Source organism: Arachis ipaensis, chromosome B5 (assembly GCF_059453495.1).
Source record: "Arachis ipaensis isolate K30076 ecotype BB chromosome B5, ASM5945349v1, whole genome shotgun sequence".
NCBI lineage: Eukaryota > Viridiplantae > Streptophyta > Magnoliopsida > Fabales > Fabaceae > Arachis > Arachis ipaensis.
The window spans coordinates 49,480,791-49,498,498 of NC_142440.1; the positions used below are offsets into that span (position 1 = coordinate 49,480,791).

At 37.9% G+C, this 17,708-nt stretch overlaps 2 non-coding genes across 2 annotated transcripts; both read left to right on the forward strand.

Moving 5' to 3' along the window:
* Positions 1-5,203: 5,203 nt before the first annotated feature.
* LOC148564123 (small nucleolar RNA R71) lies at positions 5,204-5,311 on the forward strand. Its single transcript, XR_015885382.1, has one exon. It is a non-coding gene; the product is annotated as a small nucleolar RNA R71 (small nucleolar RNA).
* Positions 5,312-14,456: 9,145 nt separating this feature from the next.
* On the forward strand, positions 14,457-14,564 carry LOC148564124 (small nucleolar RNA R71). Its single transcript, XR_015884458.1, has one exon. It is a non-coding gene; the product is annotated as a small nucleolar RNA R71 (small nucleolar RNA).
* The last annotated feature ends 3,144 nt before the right edge of the window (positions 14,565-17,708 follow it).

The window sequence follows — 17,708 nt, forward strand, 5'->3', positions numbered from 1 at the left end:
TCCTTCTTCAACCTCTGAATATGATTTTTGCTCAAGTCCCTCAATTTCAGCCAGAAAATATCTGAAATCACAGAAAAACACACAAACTCATAGTAAAGTGCAGAAATGTGAATTTAACACAAAAACTAATAAAAACATCCTTAAAAGTAACTAGATCTTACTAAAAACATACTAAAAACAATGCCAAAAAGCGTATAAATTATCCGCTCATCACAACACCAAACTTAAATTGTTGCTTGTCCCCAAGCAACTGAAAATCAAATAGGATAAAAAGAAGAGAATATACTATAAATTCCAAACTATCAATGAAACATAGCTCCAATCAGATGAGCGGGACTTGTAGCTTTTTGCCTCTTGAATAGTTTTGGCATCTCACTTTATCCATTGAAGTTCAGAATGATTGGCATCTATAAGAACTCAGAGTTCAGATAGTGTTATTGATTCTCCTAGTTCAGTATGTTGATTCTTGAACACAGTTACTTTATGAGTCTTGGCCGTGGCCCTAAGCACTTTATTTTCCAGTATTACCACCGGATACATAAATGCCACAGACACATAATTGGGTGAACCTTTTCAGATTGTGACTCAGCTTTGCTAAAGTCCCCAATTAGAGGTGTCCAGGGTTCTTACGCACACTCTTCTTTTGCTTTGGACCTTGACTTTAACCGCTCAGCCTCAAGTTTTCACTTGACACCTTCACGCCACAAGCACATGGTTAGGGACAGCTTGGTTTAGCCGCTTAGGCCGGGATTTTATTCCTTTAGGCCCTCCTATCCACTGATTCTCAAAGCCTTGGGATCCTTTTTATTTACCCTTGCTTTTTGGTTTTAAGGGTTATTGGATTTTTGCTCTTGCCTTTTGGTTTTAAGAGCTTTTGGCTTTTTCTGCTTGCTTTTTCTTTTTCTATTTTTTTTTGCCATTTTTTTTCTTTCTTTTTTTTTCTGCAAGCTTTTGTATTTACTGCTTTTTCTTGCTTCAAGAATCATTTTTATGATTTTTCAGATTATCAAATAACATGTCTCCTATTCATCATATTTAACATTCTAAAACACCAACTTCAAAAGACATATGCATTGTTCAAGCATTCATTCAGAAAACAAAAAGTATTGTCTCCACATCAAAATAATTAAATTAAGTTCAAGGATAAATTCGAAACTCATGTACTTGTTCTTTTGTAATTAAAACATTTTTCCATTTAAGAGAGGAGATGGATTGATATTCACTACTTTAAGGCATAGACACTTAGACACAAATGATCATGTAATAAAGACACAAACATAGATAAACATTTAACATAAGAAAACGAAAAACAGAAAGTTTAAGAACAAGGAATGAGTCCACCTTAGTGATGGTGGCGTTTCCTTCTTGAGGAACCAATGATGTCCTTGAGCTCTTCTATGTCTCTTCCTTGTCTTTGTTGCTCCTCCCTTATTGCTCTTTGATCTTCTTTAATTTCATGAAGGATGATGGAGTGCTCTTGATGTTCCACCCTTAATTGTCCCATGTTGGAACTTAATTCTCCTAGGGAGGTGTTGATTTGCTCCCAAAAATTCTGTGGAGGAAAGTGCATCCCTTGAGGCATCTTAGGGATTTCTTGGTGATGAGCTTCTTCATGCGTCTCTTGAGATCCATGAATAGGCTCTCTTGTTTGCTCCATCCTTTTCTTAGTGATGGGCTTGTCCTCATCAATGAGGATGTCTCCCTCTATGTCAATCCCAGCCGAATTGCATAGATGGCAAATGAGGTGAGGAAAAGCTAACCTTGCCATAGTGGAGGACTTGTCAGCCACCTTGTAGAGTTCTTGAGATATAATCTCATGAACATCCACCTCTTCTCCAATCATGATGCTATGGATCATGATGGCCCGGTCTATAGTAACTTCAGACCGGTAGCTAGTGGGAATGATGGAGCGTTGGATGAACTCCAACCATCCTCTAGCCACAGGCTTGAGGTCCAGTCTTCTAAGTTGAACCGGTTTGCCTTTTGAGTCAATCTTTCATTGAGCTCCTTCCACACATACGTCCATGAGGACTTGGTCCAACCTTTGATCAAAGTTGACCCTTCTAGTGTAGGGGCGTGCATCTCCTTGCATCATAGGCAAGTTAAACGCCAACCTCACATTTTCCAGACTAAAATCTAAGTAATTCCCCCGAACCATGGTGAGATAATTCTTTGGGTTCGGGTTCTTACTTTGATCATGGTTCCTAGTGATCCATGCATTAGCATAGAACTCTTGAACCATTAGAATTCCGACTTGTTGGATGGGGTTTGTTAGAACTTCCCAACCTCTTTTATGGATCTCATGTCGGATCTCCGGATACTCATTTTTCTTGAGTTTGAAAGGGACCTCGGGGATCACCTTCTTCTTGGCCACAATATCATAGAAGTGGTCTTGATGGGCTTTGGAGATGAATCTTTCCATCTCCCATGACTCAGAGGTGGAAGCTTTTGTCTTTCCTTTTCCTTTTCTAGAGGATTCTCCGGTCTTAGGTGCCATCAATGGTAATGGAAAAACAAAAAGCTTATGCTTTTACCACACCAAACATAGAATATTGCTCGCCCTCGAGCAAGAGAAGAAAGAATAGATGATGAAGAAGAAGAAATAGAGGAGAGGGAGAGAGAGTTGTGTTTCGGCCAAGAAGGGGAAGAGAGGGTTGTGTTGTGTGAAAATAAAGAAGAATGGCGGATTTTATATAGTGGAGGGAGAGGGGTTAGGTTCGGCCATTTAGGGTGAGTTTGGGTGGGAAAGTGATTTTGAATTTTGAAGGTAGGTGGGGTTTATGAGGTAGGTTTATGGGGAAGAGTGGGTGGATGTGAGTGGTGAAGGGGTAGTAGGGAGGAGAGCTTGATGTGATTGGTGAAGGGTTTTGGGGAAAGGTGTTTATTGGGAAGAGAGGATGAACATTGAGAAGAGGGAAGAGTATGAGTGGAGGTAAGTGGGGATCCTGTGGGGTCCACAGATGCTGAGATGATCCTGTGGGGTTCACAGATCCTGAGGTGTCAAGGATTTACATCCTTGCACCAATTAGGCATGTAAAATGCCTTTGCATGCAATTCTGGCGTTTAAACGCCGAATCGATGCTTGTTCTGGGAGTTCAGCGCCCAGATGCAGCATGTTTCTGGCGTTGAACGCCAGCTCCATGCTTGTTTCTGGCGTTCAGCACCAGCTTTCCTCAGTGTGCATTCCTGGCGTCTGAACGCCAGGATGCTGCTTGTTTTGGGCGTTCAACGCCTGATCCATGCTCTGTTCTGGCGTTGAACGCTAGCCAGATGCTCCTTACTGGCGTTTAAACGCCAGTAAGCCCTTTCTCTAGGGTGTGATTTTTCTTCTGCTATTTTTGATTATGTTTTTGATTTTTCTATTTATTTTGTGACTCCACATGATCATGAACCTAATAAAACATGAAAGAACAACAAAAATAAAAATAAAATTAGATAAATAAAAATTGGGTTGCCTCCCAACAAGTGCTTCTTTAATGTCAATAGCTTGGCAGTGGGCTCTCATGGAGCCTCACAGATGTTCAGAGCATTGTTGAGACTCCCCAACACCAAACTTAGAGTTTCGATATGGGAGTTCAACACCAAACTTAGAGTTTGGTTGTGGCCTCCCAACACCAAACTTAGAGTTTGACTGTGGGGGCTCTGGTTGACTCTGTTTTGAGAGAAGCTTACTGTGCCTCTTTTCCATGTTTACAGAAGGATGTCCTTGAGTTTTAAACTCAAGGGAGTCCTCATTCAATTGAAAGACTAGTTCACCTCTATTAATATCAATCACAGCTCTTGCTGTGGCTAGGAAGGGTCTTCCAAGGATGATGGATTCATCCTCATCCTTCCCAGTATCTAGGATTATGAAATCAGCAGGGATGTAAAGGCCTTCAACCTTTACTAATATGTCCTCTACTTGTCTATAAGCCTCTTTTCTGGAATTATCTGCCATTTCTAACGAGATTCTGGCAGCTTGCACCTTAAAGATTCCCAGTTTCTCCATTACAGAGAGGGGCATGAGGTTTATTCCTGACCCAAGGTCACAGAGAGCCTTCTCAAAGGTCATGGTGCCTATGGTACAAGGTATTAGGAACTTTCCAGGATCCTGTTTCTTCTGAGGCAATCTCAGTTGATCCAATGCATTTAGTTCATTGGTGAACAGGGGAGGTTCATCTCCCCAAGTCTCATTACCAAATAAATTGGCATTCAGCTTCATGATTGCACCAAGGAACTTGACAACTTGCTCTTCAGTAACATCCTCATTCTCTTCAGAAGAGGAATACTCATCAGAGCTCATGAATGGCATAAGGAGGTTCAATGGAATCTCCATGGTCTCTAGATAAGTCTCAGATTCCTTTGGTTCCTCAGAGGGGAACTCCTTATTAATCACTAGACGTCCCAGGAGGTCTTCCTCCTTGGGATTCACGTCCTCCCCTTCCTTCTTGGATTCGGCCATGATGGTTATATCAATGGCCTTGCACTCTCCTTTTGGATTTTCTTCTGTGTTGCTTGGGAGAGCATTAGAAGGGGTTTCAGTGATCTTCTTACTCAGCTGGCCCACTTGTGCCTCCAAATTTCTAATGGAGGACCTTTTTTCATTCATGAAACTCAGAGTGGCCTTAGATAGATTAGAGACTAAGTTTGCTAAATTAGAGGTATTTTGTTCAGAGTTCTCTGTCTGTTGCTGAGTGGATGATGGAAAAGGCTTGCTATTGCTAAACCTGTTTCTTCCACCATTATTAAAGCCTTGTTGAGCCTTTTGTTGATCCTTCCATGAGAGATTTGGGTGATTTCTCCATGAGGGATTATAGGTGTTTCCATAGGGTTCACCCATGTAATTTACCTCTGCAATTGCAGGGTTCTCAGGATCATAAGCTTTTTCTTCAGAAGATGCCTCTTGAGTACTGTTGGATGCAGCTTGCATTCCATTCAGACTCTGAGAAATCATATTGACTTGCTGAGTCAATATTTTATTCTGAGCCAATATGGCATTCAGAGTATCAATTTCAAGAACTCCCTTCATCTGAGGTGTCCCATTACTCACATGATTCCTCTCAGAAGTGTACATGAACTGGTTATTAGCAACCATGTCAATGAGTTCTTGAGCTTCTGCAGGCGTTTTCTTTAGGTGAATGGATCTACCTGCAAAAGTATCCAATGACATCTTAGCTAATTCAGACAGACCATCATAGAATATATCCAGAATGGTCCATTCTGAAAGCATGTCAGAAGGACACTTTTTGGTTAGTTCCTTGTATCTCTCCCAAGCTTCATAGAGGGATTCACCTTCTTTTTGTCTGAAGGTTTGAACATCCACTCTAAGCTTACTCAGCTTTTGAGGAGGAAAGAACTTGGCTAAGAAAGCCTTGACCAGCTTATCCCAAGAGTTCAGGCTATCTTTAGGTTGAGAATCCAACCATATTCTAGCTCTATCTCTCACAGCAAAAAGGAAAAAGCATGAGCCTGTAGACTTCAGGATCTACTCCATTAGTCTTAACAGTATCACAGATTTGCAAGAATTCAGTTAAAAACTGAAAGAGATCTTCAGATGGAAGTCCATGAAACTTGCAGTTTTGTTGTATCAGAGAAACTAATTGAGGCTTAAGCTCAAAATTGTTTGCTCCAATGGTAGGGATGGAGATGCTTCTTCCATGTAAATTGGAATTAGGTGCAGTAAAGTCACCAAGCATCCTCCTTGCATTATTATTATTTTCGGATGCCATCTCCTCTTCCTGTTCGAAAATTCCTGTAAGGTTGTCTCTGGATTGTTGTATTTTAACTTCTCTTAGTTTCCTTTTCAGAGTCCTTTCAGGTTCAGGATCTACTTCAACAAGAATGTTTTTGTCCTTGCTCCTGCTCATATGACAAAGAAGGGAATAACAAAGAAAATATGGAATCCTCTATGTCACAGTATAGAGATTCCTTTGTGTGAGTAGAAGAAGAAAAGAATGTAATGTAAGGAAAGAGAAAGGAGGAGAATCCAAGCACAAGGGTGAGGAGTGCAGAGATATGAGATGAAGAGAAGTGTTACTAAATGAATAAATAAATAGAAGGAGATGAGAGGTGAGAGGATTTTCGAAAATAAAAAATTAAAATTTAAAGTTAAATTTCGAAAATAGTTTTTGAAAAGGGTTAGTAATTTTCGAAAATTAGGAATGAAATAAAATTAAAATAAAAAATTAAATTAATTAGTTAATTAAAAAGAAATTTTGAAAAAGAGGGAAGGGATTTTCAAAAATTAGAGAGGGATAGTTAGTTAGGTGGTTTTGAAAGAGATAAGAAACAAACAAAAAGTTAATTAGTTAGTTGAAACAAATTTTGAAAATCAAATTTTAGAAGATAAGAAGATAAGAAGTTAGAAAAGATATTTGAAAAAGATAAGATAAAAAGATATTTTTGAAAAGATATGATTGAAATTAGTTTTGAAAAAGATTTGATTTTTAAAATCACAATTAATGACTTGATTCACAAGAAATCACAAGATATGATTCTAGAATTTAAAGTTTGAATCTTTCTTAACAAGTAAGTAACAAACTTGAAATTTTTGAATCAAAACATTAATTGTTGATAATATCTTCGAAAATTATGAGATAGAATTAAGAAAAAGATTTTTGAAAAATATTTTTATAATTTTCGAAAATAAATAAGAAAAAATGAAAAAGATTTGATTTTTGAAAAAGATTTTGAAAAAGATAGGATATTTAAATTGAAAATTTGATTTGACTCATAAGAAACAATTGAATTTTAAAAATTTTTGAAAAAGTCAATCCAAATTTTCGAAATTTATGAGAAAAAAAAGGAAAGATATTTTTTTATTTTTGAATTTTTAATGATGAGAGAGAAAAACATGAAAAATGATGCAATGCATGAAAATTTTGGATCTAAAGATGTGATGCATGCAAGAACATTATGAATACCAAGATGAACACCAAGAACACTATAAATGTCAAGATGAACATCAAGAACTTATTTTTGAAAAATTTTCAAGAAAAGAAAACATGCAAGACACCAAACTTAGAAATTTTTCATGTATAGACACTATGAATGCAATAATGCATATGAAAAACAAGATAAGACACAAAACAAGAAAATATGAAGATCAAACAAGAAGACTGGCCAAGAACAACTTGAAGATCATGAAGAACACTATGAATGCATGAATTTTCGAAAAAAATGCATAAAGAATTTTTAGAAAAAAAATGCAATTGACACCAAACTTAAAAATTGACTCAAGACTCAAACAAGAAATACAAAATATTTTTGGTTTTTATGATTTTATGATTTTTTTTATATTTTCCTTTAATTAATTTTTTTTTTCGAAAAACATATGAAATTCAAAATTTTTAATAAGAATCCCAGGAATCTTTCAATGTTGGCCTAAAGCTCCAATCCAAGGGTTAGACATGGCTTAATAGCCAGCCAAGCTTTAGAAGATACAAATCAGTCATACAATAACAAATTTGATTAGCAACAACTAGCTTGCTCTTGTAATGATGACTTGGAAGCCTCAGTCTAAATGAATTTAGACATGGCTTTACAGCCAGCCAGGCTTCAACATGCTTCATGAAACTCAAGAATTCATTCTTAAAAATTCTGAAATAATTTTCGAAAACAGATGAGAAATTTTTGAAAGATTTTTGGAAATTTTTTGAAAATAAAACAAAAAGAAAATTACCTGATCTGAGCAACAAGATGGACCGTCAATTGTCCAAACTCGAACAATCCCCGGCAACGGCGACAAAAACTTGGTATGCGAAATTGTTATCCCTGGGGTTGTAAAATTTGTTGTTCGTTCTCTCCCTGGCAATGGCGCCAATAACTGGTGCACAATACCATGGTCCAAACATAACTTCATAACTTCGCACAACTAACCAGCAAGTGCACTGGGTCGTCCAAGTAATAAAACCTTACGTGAGTAAGGGTCGATCCCACGGAGATTGTTGGTATGAAGCAAGCTATGGTCATCTTGTTAATCTCAGTCAGGCGGATATCAAATGGTTATGGAGTTTTCGAATAATAATAATAAATAAATAGAAAATAAAGATAAAAATACTTATGTAATTCATTGGTGCGAATTTCAGACAAGCGTATAGAGATGCTTTCGGTCCTCTGAATCTCTGCTTTCCTGCTGTCTTCATCCAATCAGTCTTACTCCTTTCCATGGCAAGCTTTCTGTAAGGGCATCACCGTTGTCAATGGCTACATCCCATCCTCTCTGTGAAAATGGTCCAAATACTCTGTCACGGCATGGCTAATCATCTAGAGGTTCTCAATTATACTGGAATAGGATTTACTATACTTTTACGTCTGTCACTATGCCCAGCCCTCGCGAGTTTGAAGTTCGTCACAGCCATCCCTTCCCAGATCCTACTCGGAATACCACAGACAAGGTTTAGACTTTCTGGATCTCAGGAATGGCCATCCATGGGTTCTAACTTATACCACGAAGATACTAATAACTCGGACTCGGTCCCCTGTATTAGATATCTAAGAGATACTCATTCTAGCTTGGTTGCATGTAGAACGGAAGTGTTTGTCAGGCACGCGTTCATAAGTGAGAATGATGATGAGCGTCACATAATCATCACATTCATCATGTTCTTGGGTGCGAATGGATATCTTAGAAGCGGAATAAGTTGAATTGAATAGAAAATAGTAGTACTTTGCATTAAATCATGAGGAACAGCAGAGCTCCACACCTTAATCTATGGAGTGCAGAAACTCTACCATTGAAAATACATAAGTAATGAAGGTCCCGGCATGGCCGAATGGCCAGCCCCCAAACGTGATCAATAGATGAAACTAAAGATCATAAGATGATCCAAAGATGTCTAATACAATAGTAAAAAGTCCTATTTATACCAATCTAGTTACTAGGGTTTACAGAAGTAAGTAATTGATGCATAAATCCACTTCCGGGGCCCACTTGGTGTGTGCTTGGGCTGAGCTTGAAGTTTACACGTGGAGAGGTCATTCTTGGAGTTGAACGCCAGTTAGTAACGTGTTTCTGGCGTTCAACTCTGGTTCGTGACGTGTTTCTGGCGTTTAACTCCAGACTGCAGCGTAGAACTGGCGTCCAACGCCCTTTTGCATCATCTAAACTCGGCCAAAGTATGGACTATTATATGTTGCTGGAAAGCCCTGGATATCTACTTTCCAACGCAATTGGAAGCACTGCATTTTGAGTTCTGTAGCTCCATAAAATCCACTTTGAGTGCAGGGAGGTCAGAATCCAACAACATCAGCAGTCCTTCTTCAATCTCTGAATCTGATTTTTGCTCAAGTCCCTCAATTTCAGCCAGAAAAAACCTGAAATCACAAAAAAATACACAAACTCATAGTAAAGTCCAGAAATGTGAATTTAACATAAAAACTAATAAAAACATCCCTAAAAGTAACTAGATCCTACTAGAAACATACTAAAAACAATGCCAAAAAGCGTATAAATTATCCGCTCATCACAACACCAAACTTAAATTGTTGCTTGTCCCCAAGCAACTGAAAATCAAATAGGATAAAAAGAAGAGAATATACTATAAATTCCAAACTATCAATGAAACATAGCTCCAATCAGATGAGCGGGACTTGTAGCTTTTTGCCTCTTGAATAGTTTTGGCATCTCACTTTATCCATTGAAGTTCAGAATGATTGGCATCTATAGGAACTCAGAGTTCAGATAGTGTTATTGATTCTCCTAGTTCAGTATGTTGATTCTTGAACACAGTTACTTTATGAGTCTTGGCCGTGGCCCTAAGCACTTTGTTTTCCAGTATTACCACCGGATACATAAATGCCACAGACACATAATTGGGTGAACCTTTTCAGATTGTGACTCAGCTTTGCTAAAGTCCCCAATTAGAGGTGTCCAGGGTTCTTAAGCACACTCTTCTTTTGCTTTGGACCTTTACTTTAACCGCTCAGCCTCAAGTTTTCACTTGACACCTTCACGCCACAAGCACATGGTTAGGGACAGCTTGGTTTAGCCGCTTAGGCCGGGATTTTATTCCTTTAGGCCCTCCTATCCACTGATGCTCAAAGCCTTGGGATCCTTTTTATTTACCCTTGCCTTTTGGTTTTAAGGGTTATTGGCTTTTTGCTCTTGCCTTTTGGTTTTAAGAGCTTTTGGCTTTTTCTGCTTGCTTTTTCTTTTTCTATTTTTTTTTGCCATTTTTTTCTTTCTTTTTTTTTTCTGCAAGCTTTTGTATTTACTGCTTTTTCTTGCTTCAAGAATCATTTTTATGATTTTTCAGATTATCAAATAACATGTCTCCTATTCATCATTCTTTCAAGAGCCAACATATTTAACATTCTAAAACACCAACTTCAAAAGACATATGCATTGTTCAAGTATTCATTCAGAAAACAAAAAGTATTGTCTCCACATCAAAATAATTAAACTAAGTTCAAGGATAAATTCGAAACTCATGTACTTCTTGTTCTTTTGTAATTAAAACATTTTTCCATTTAAGAGAGGTGATGGATTCATATTCACTACTTTAAGGCATAGACACTTAGACACTAATGATCATGTAATAAAGACACAAACATAGATAAACATTTAACATAAGAAAACAAAAAATAGAAAGTTTAAGAACAAGGAATGAGTCCACCTTAGTGATGGTGGCGTTTCCTTCTTGAGGAACCAATGATGTCCTTGAGCTCTTCTATGTCTCTTCCTTGTCTTTGTTGCTCCTCCCTCATTGCTCTTTGATCTTCTCTAATTTCATGAAGGATGATGGAGTGCTCTTGATGTTCCACCCTTAATTGTCCCATGTTAGAACTTAATTCTCCTAGGGAGGTGTTGATTTGCTCCCAAAAATTCTGTGGAGGAAAGTGCATCCCTTGAGGCATCTCAGGGATTTCTTGGTGATGAGCTTCTTCATGTGTCTCTTGAGATCCATGAATAGGCTCTCTTGTTTGCTCCATCCTTTTCTTAGTGATGGGCTTGTCCTCATCAATGAGGATGTCTCCCTCTATGTCAATCCCAGCCGAATTGCATAGATGGCAAATGAGGTGAGGAAAAGCTAACCTTGCCATAGTGGAGGACTTGTCAGCCACCTTGTAGAGTTCTTGAGGTATAATCTCATGAACCTCCACCTCTTCTCCAATCATGATGCTATGGATCATGATGGCCCGGTCTATAGTAACTTCAGACCGGTTGCTAGTGGAAATGATGGAGTGTTGGATGAACTCCAACCATCCTCTAGCCACAGGCTTGAGGTCCAGTCTTCTAAGTTGAACCGATTTGCCTCTTGAGTCAATCTTTCATTGAGCTCCTTCCACACATATGTCCATGAGGACTTGGTCCAACCTTTGATCAAAGTTGACCCTTCTAGTGTAGGGGCGTGCATCTCCTTGCATCATAGGCAAGTTAAACGCCAACCTCACATTTTCCAGACTAAAATCTAAGTAATTCCCCCGAACCATGGTGAGATAATTCTTTGGGTTCGGGTTCTTACTTTGATCATGGTTCCTAGTGATCTATGCATTAGCATAGAACTCTTGAACCATTAGAATTCCGACTTGTTGGATGGGGTTTGTTAGAACTTCCCAACCTCTTCTATGGATCTCATGTCGGATCTCCGGATACTCATTTTTCTTGAGTTTGAAAGGGACCTCGGGGATCACCTTCTTCTTGGCCACAATATCAAAGAAGTGGTCTTGATGGGCTTTGGAGATGAATCTTTCCATCTCCCATGACTCGGAGGTGGAAGCTTTTGTCATCCCTTTTCCTTTTCTAGAGGATTCTCTGGTCTTAGGTGCCATCAATGGTAATGGAAAAACAAAAAGCTTATGCTTTTACCACACCAAACTTAGAATATTGCTCGCTTTCGAGCAAGAGAAGAAAGAATAGATGATGAAGAAGAAGAAATGGAGGAAAGGGAGAGAGAGTTGTGTTTCGGCCAAGAAGGGGAAGAGAGGGTTGTGTTGTGTGAAAATGAAAAAGAATGGAGGGGTTTATATAGTGGAGGGAGAGGGGTTAGGTTCGGCCATTTAGGGTGGGTTTGGGTGGGAAAGTGATTTTGAATTTTGAAGGTAGGTGGGGTTTATAAGGTAGGTTTATGGGGAAGAATGGGTGGATGTGAGTGGTGAAGGGGTAGTAGGGAAGAGAGCTTGATGTGATTGGTGAAGGGTTTTGGGGAAAGGTGTTTATTGGGAAGAGAGGATGAACATTGAGAAGAGGGAAGAGTATGAGTGGAGGTAGGTGGGGATCTTGTGGGTCCACAGATGCTGAGATGATCCTGTGGGGTCCACAGATCCTGAGGTGTCAAGGATTTACATCCCTGCACCAATTAGGCATGTAAAATGCCTTTGCATGCAATTCTGGCATTTAAACGCCGAATGGATGCTTGTTCTGGGCGTTCAGCGCCCATATGCAGCATGTTTCTGGCGTTGAACGCCAGCTCCATGCTTGTTTCTGGCGTTCAGCGCCAGCTTTCCTCAGTGTGCATTCCTGGCATCTGAACGCCAGGATGCTGCTTGTTTTGGGCGTTCAACGCCAGATCCATGCTCTGTTCTAGCATTGAACGCCAGCCAGATGCTCCTTACTGGCGTTTAAACGCCAGTAAGCCCTTTCTCCAGGGTGTGATTTTTCTTCTGCTGTTTTTGATTCTATTTTTGATTTTTTTATTTATTTTGTGACTCCACATGATCATGAACCTAATAAAACATGAAAGAACAACAAAAATAAAAATAAAATTAGATAAATAAAAATTGGGTTGCCTCCCAACAAGCGCTTCTTTAATGTCAATAGCTTGACAGTGGGCTCTCATGGAGCCTCACAAATGTTCAGAGCATTGTTGAGACTCCCCAATACCAAACTTAGAGTTTGGATATGGGAGTTCAATATCAAACTTAGAGTTTGGTTGTGGCCTCCCAACACCAAACTTAGAGTTTGACTGTGGGGGCTCTAGTTGACTCTGTTTTGAGAGAAGCTTACTGTGCCTCTTTTCCATGGTTACAAAAGGATGTCCTTGAGTTTTAAACTCCAGGGAGTCCTCATTCAATTGAAGGACTTGTTCACCTCTATTAACATCAATCACAGCTCTTGCTGTGGCTAGGAAGGGTCTTCCAAGGATGATGGATTCATCCTCATCCTTCCCAGTATCTAGGATTATGAAATCAGCAGGGATGTAAAGGCCTTCAACCTTTACTAATATGTCCTCTACTTGTCCATAAGCCTCTTTTCTGGAATTATCTGCCATTTCTAATGAGATTCTGGCAGCTTGCACCTTAAAGATTCCCAGTTTCTCCATTACAGAGAGGGGCATGAGGTTTATTCCTGACCCAAGGTCACATAGAGCCTTCTCAAAGGTCATGGTGCCTATGGTACAAGGTATTAGAAACTTTTCAGGATCCTGTTTCTTCTGAGGCAATCTCAGTTGATCCAATGCATTTAGTTCATTGGTGAACAGAGGAGGTTCATCTCTCCAAGTCTCATTACCAAATAAATTGGCATTGAGCTTCATGATTGCACCAAGGAACTTGGCAACTTGCTCTTCAGTAACATCCTCATTCTCTTCAGAAGAGGAATACTCATCAGAGCTCATGAATGGCATAAGGAGGTTCAATGGAATCTCCATGGTCTCTAGATAAGTCTCAGATTCCTTTGGTTCCTCAGAGGGGAACTCCTTATTAATCACTAGACGTCTCAGGAGGTATTCCTCCTTGGGATTCACGTCCTCCTCTTCCTTCTTGGATTTGGCCACGATGGTTATATCAATGGCCTTGCACTCTCCTTTTGGATTTTCTTCTGTATTGCTTGGGAGAGCATTAGGAGGGGTTTCAGTGATCTTCTTACTCAGCTGGCCCACTTGTGCCTCCAAATTTCTAATGGAGGACCTTGTTTCATTCATGAAACTCAGAGTGGCCTTAGATAGATCAGAGACTAAGTTTGCTAAATTAGAGGTATTTTGTTCAGAGTTCTCTGTCTGTTGCTGAGTGGATGATGGAAAAGGCTTGCTATTGCTAAACCTATTTCTTTCACCATTATTAAAGCCTTGTTGAGGCTTTTGTTGATCCTTCCATGAGAGATTTGGGTGATTTCTCCATGAGGGATTATAGGTGTTTCCATAGGGTTCACCCATGTAATTCACCTCTGCAATTGCAGGGTTCTCAGGATCATAAGCTTCTTCTTCAGAAGATGCCTCTTGAGTACTGTTGGATGCAGCTTGCATTCCATTCAGACTCTGAGAAGTCATATTGACTTGCTGAGTCAATATTTTATTCTGAGCCAATATGGCATTCAGAGTATCAATTTCAAGAAATCCCTTCTTCTGAGGCGTCCCATTACTCACAGGATTCCTCTCAGAAGTGTACATGAATTGGTTATTAGCAACCATGTCAATGAGTTCTTGAGCTTCTGCAGGCATTTTCTTTAGGTGAATGGATCCACCTGCAGAAGTATCCAATGACATCTTAGCTAATTCAGACAGACCATCAAAGAATATATCCAGGATGGTCCATTCTGAAAGCATGTCAGAAGGACACTTTTTGGTCAATTCCTTGTATCTCTCCCAAGCTTCATAGAGGGATTCACCTTCTTTTTGTCTGAAGGTTTGAACATCCACTCTAAGCTTACTCAGCTTTTGAGGAGGAAATAACTTGGCTAAGAAAGCCTTGACCAGCTTATCCCAAGAGTTCAGGCTATCTTTAGGTTGAGAATGTAACCATATTCTAGCTCTATCTCTCAGCAAAAAGGGAAAAGCATGAGCCTGTAGACTTCAGGATCTACTCCATTAGTCTTAACAGTATCACAGATTTGCAAGAATTCAGTTAAAAACTAAAAGGGATCTTCAGATGGAAGTCCATGAAACTTGCAGTTTTGTTGCATCAGAGAAACTAATTGAGGCTTAAGCTCAAAATTGTTTGCTCCAACGGTAGGGATGGAGATGCTTCTTCCATGTAAATTGGAATTAGGTGCAGTAAAGTCACCAAGCATCCTCCTTGCATTATTATTATTTTCGGCTGCCATCTCCTCTTCCTGTTCGAAAATTCCTGTAAGGTTATCTCTGGATTGTTGTATTTTAACTTCTCTTAGTTTTCTTTTCAGAGTTCTTTCAGGTTCAGGATCTGCTTCAACAAGAATGTTCTTGTTCTTGCTCCTACTCATATGACAAAGAAGGGAATAACAAATAAAATATAGAATCCTCTATGTCACAGTATAGAGATTCCTTTGTGTGAGTAAAAGAAGAAAAGAATGTAATGTAAGGAAAGAGAAGGGAGGAGAATCCAAGCACAAGGGTGAGGAGAGTAGATATGAGATGAAGAGAAGTGTTAGTAAATGAATAAATAAATAGAAGGAGATGAGAGGTGAGAGGATTTTCGAAAATTAAAAATTAAAATTTAAAGTTAAATTTCGAAAATAGTTTTTGAAAAGGGTTAGTAATTTTTGAAAATTAGGAATGAAATAAAATTAAAATAAAAAATTAAATTAATTAGTTAATTAAAAAGAAATTTTGAAAAAGAGGGAAGGGATTTTTGAAAATTAGAGAGGGATAGTTAGTTAGGTGGTTTTGAAAGAGATAAGAAACAAACAAAAAGTTAATTAGTTAGTTGAAACAAATTTTGAAAATCAAATTTTAGAAGATAAGAAGATAAGAAGTTAGAAAAGATATTTGAAAAAGATAAGATAAAAAGATTTTTTTGAAAAGATATGATTGAAATTAGTTTTGAAAAAGATTTGATTTTTAAAATCACAATTAATGACTTGATTCACAAAAAATCACAAGATATGATTCTAGAATTTAAAGTTTGAATCTTTCTTAACAAGTAAGTAACAAACTTGAAATTTTTGAATCAAAACATTAATTGTTGATAATATCTTCGAAAATTATGAGATAGAATTAATAAAAATATTTTTGAAAAATATTTTTACAATTTTGGAAAATAAATAAGAAAAAATGAAAAAGATTTTATTTTTGAAAAAGATTTTGAAAAAGATAGGATTTTTTAATTGAAAATTTGATTTAACTCATAAGAAACAATTGAATTTTAAAAATTTTTGAAATTTATGAGAAAAAAAGAAAAGATATTTTTTTTATTTTTGAATTTTTAATGATGAGAGAGAAAAACATGAAAAATGATGCAATGCATGAAAATTTTGGATCTAAAGATGTAATGCATGCAAGAACATTATGAATGTCAAGATGAACACCAAGAACACTATGAATGTCAAGATGAACATCAAGAACTTATTTTTGAAAAATTTTCAAGAAAAGAAAACATGCAAGACACCAAACTTAGAAATTTTTCATATATAGACACTATGAATGCAAGAATGCATATGAAAAACAAGATAAGACACAAAACAAGAAAATATGAAGATCAAACAAGAAGACTGGCCAAGAACAACTTGAAGATCATGAAGAACACTATGAATGCATGAATTTTCGAAAAAAATGCATAAAGAATTTTTAGAAAAAAAATGCAATTGACACCAAACTTAAAAATTGACTCAAGACTCAAATAAGAAATATAAAATATTTTTGGTTTTTATGATTTTATGATTTTTTTGTATTTTCTTTTAATTAATTTTTTTTTCGAAAAACATATAGGAAAAAGAAAATAAGAAATTCAAAATTTTTAATAAGAATCCCAGGAATCTTTCAATGTTGGCCTAAAGCTCCAATCCAAGGGTTAGACATGGCTTAATAGCCAGCCAAGCTTTAGAAGATACAAATCAGTCATACAATAACAAATTTGATTAGCAACAACTAGCTTGCTCTTGTAATGATGACTTGGAAGCCTCAGTCTAAATGAATTTAGACATGGCTTTACAGCCAGCCAGGCTTCAACATGCTTCATGATACTCTAGAATTCATTCTTAAAAATTCTGAAATAATTTTCGAAAACAGATGAGAAATTTTTGAAAGATTTTTGAAAAATTTTTGAAATTAAAACAAAAAGAAAATAACCTGATCTGAGCAACAAGATGGACCGTCAGTTGTCCAAACTCGAACAATCCCCGGCAACGGCGCCAAAAACTTGGTGCACGAAATTGTGATCCCCGGCAACGGCGCCAAAAACTTGGTATGCCAAATTGTTATCCCTGGGGTTGTAAAATTTGTTGTTCGTTTTCTCCCTGGCAATGGCGCCAATAACTGGTGCACAATACCATGGTCCAAACATAACTTCATAACTTCGCACAACTAACCAGCAAGTGCACTGGGTCGTCCAAGTAATAAAACCTTACGTGAGTAAGGGTTGATCCCACGGAGATTGTTGGTATGAAGCAAGCTATGGTCATCTTGTTAATCTCAGTCAGGCAGATATCAAATGGTTATGGAGTTTTCGAATAATAATAATAATAAATAAATAGAAAATAAAGATAAAAATACTTATGTAATTCATTGGTGCGAATTTCAGACAAGCGTATAGAGATGCTTTCGGTCCTCTGAATCTCTGCTTTCCTGCTGTCTTCATCCAATCAGTCTTACTCCTTTCCATGGCAAGCTTTCTGTAAGGGCATCACCGTTGTCAATGGCTACATCCCATCCTCTCTGTGAAAATGGTCCAAATACTCTGTCACGGCATGGCTAATCATCTAGAGGTTCTCAATTATACTGGAATAGGATTTACTATCCTTTTACGTCTGTCACTACGCCCAGCACTCGCGAGTTTGAAGTTCGTCACAGCCATCCCTTCCCAGATCCTACTCGGAATACCACAGACAAGGTTTAGACTTTCTGGATCTCAGGAATGGCCATCCATGGGTTCTAACT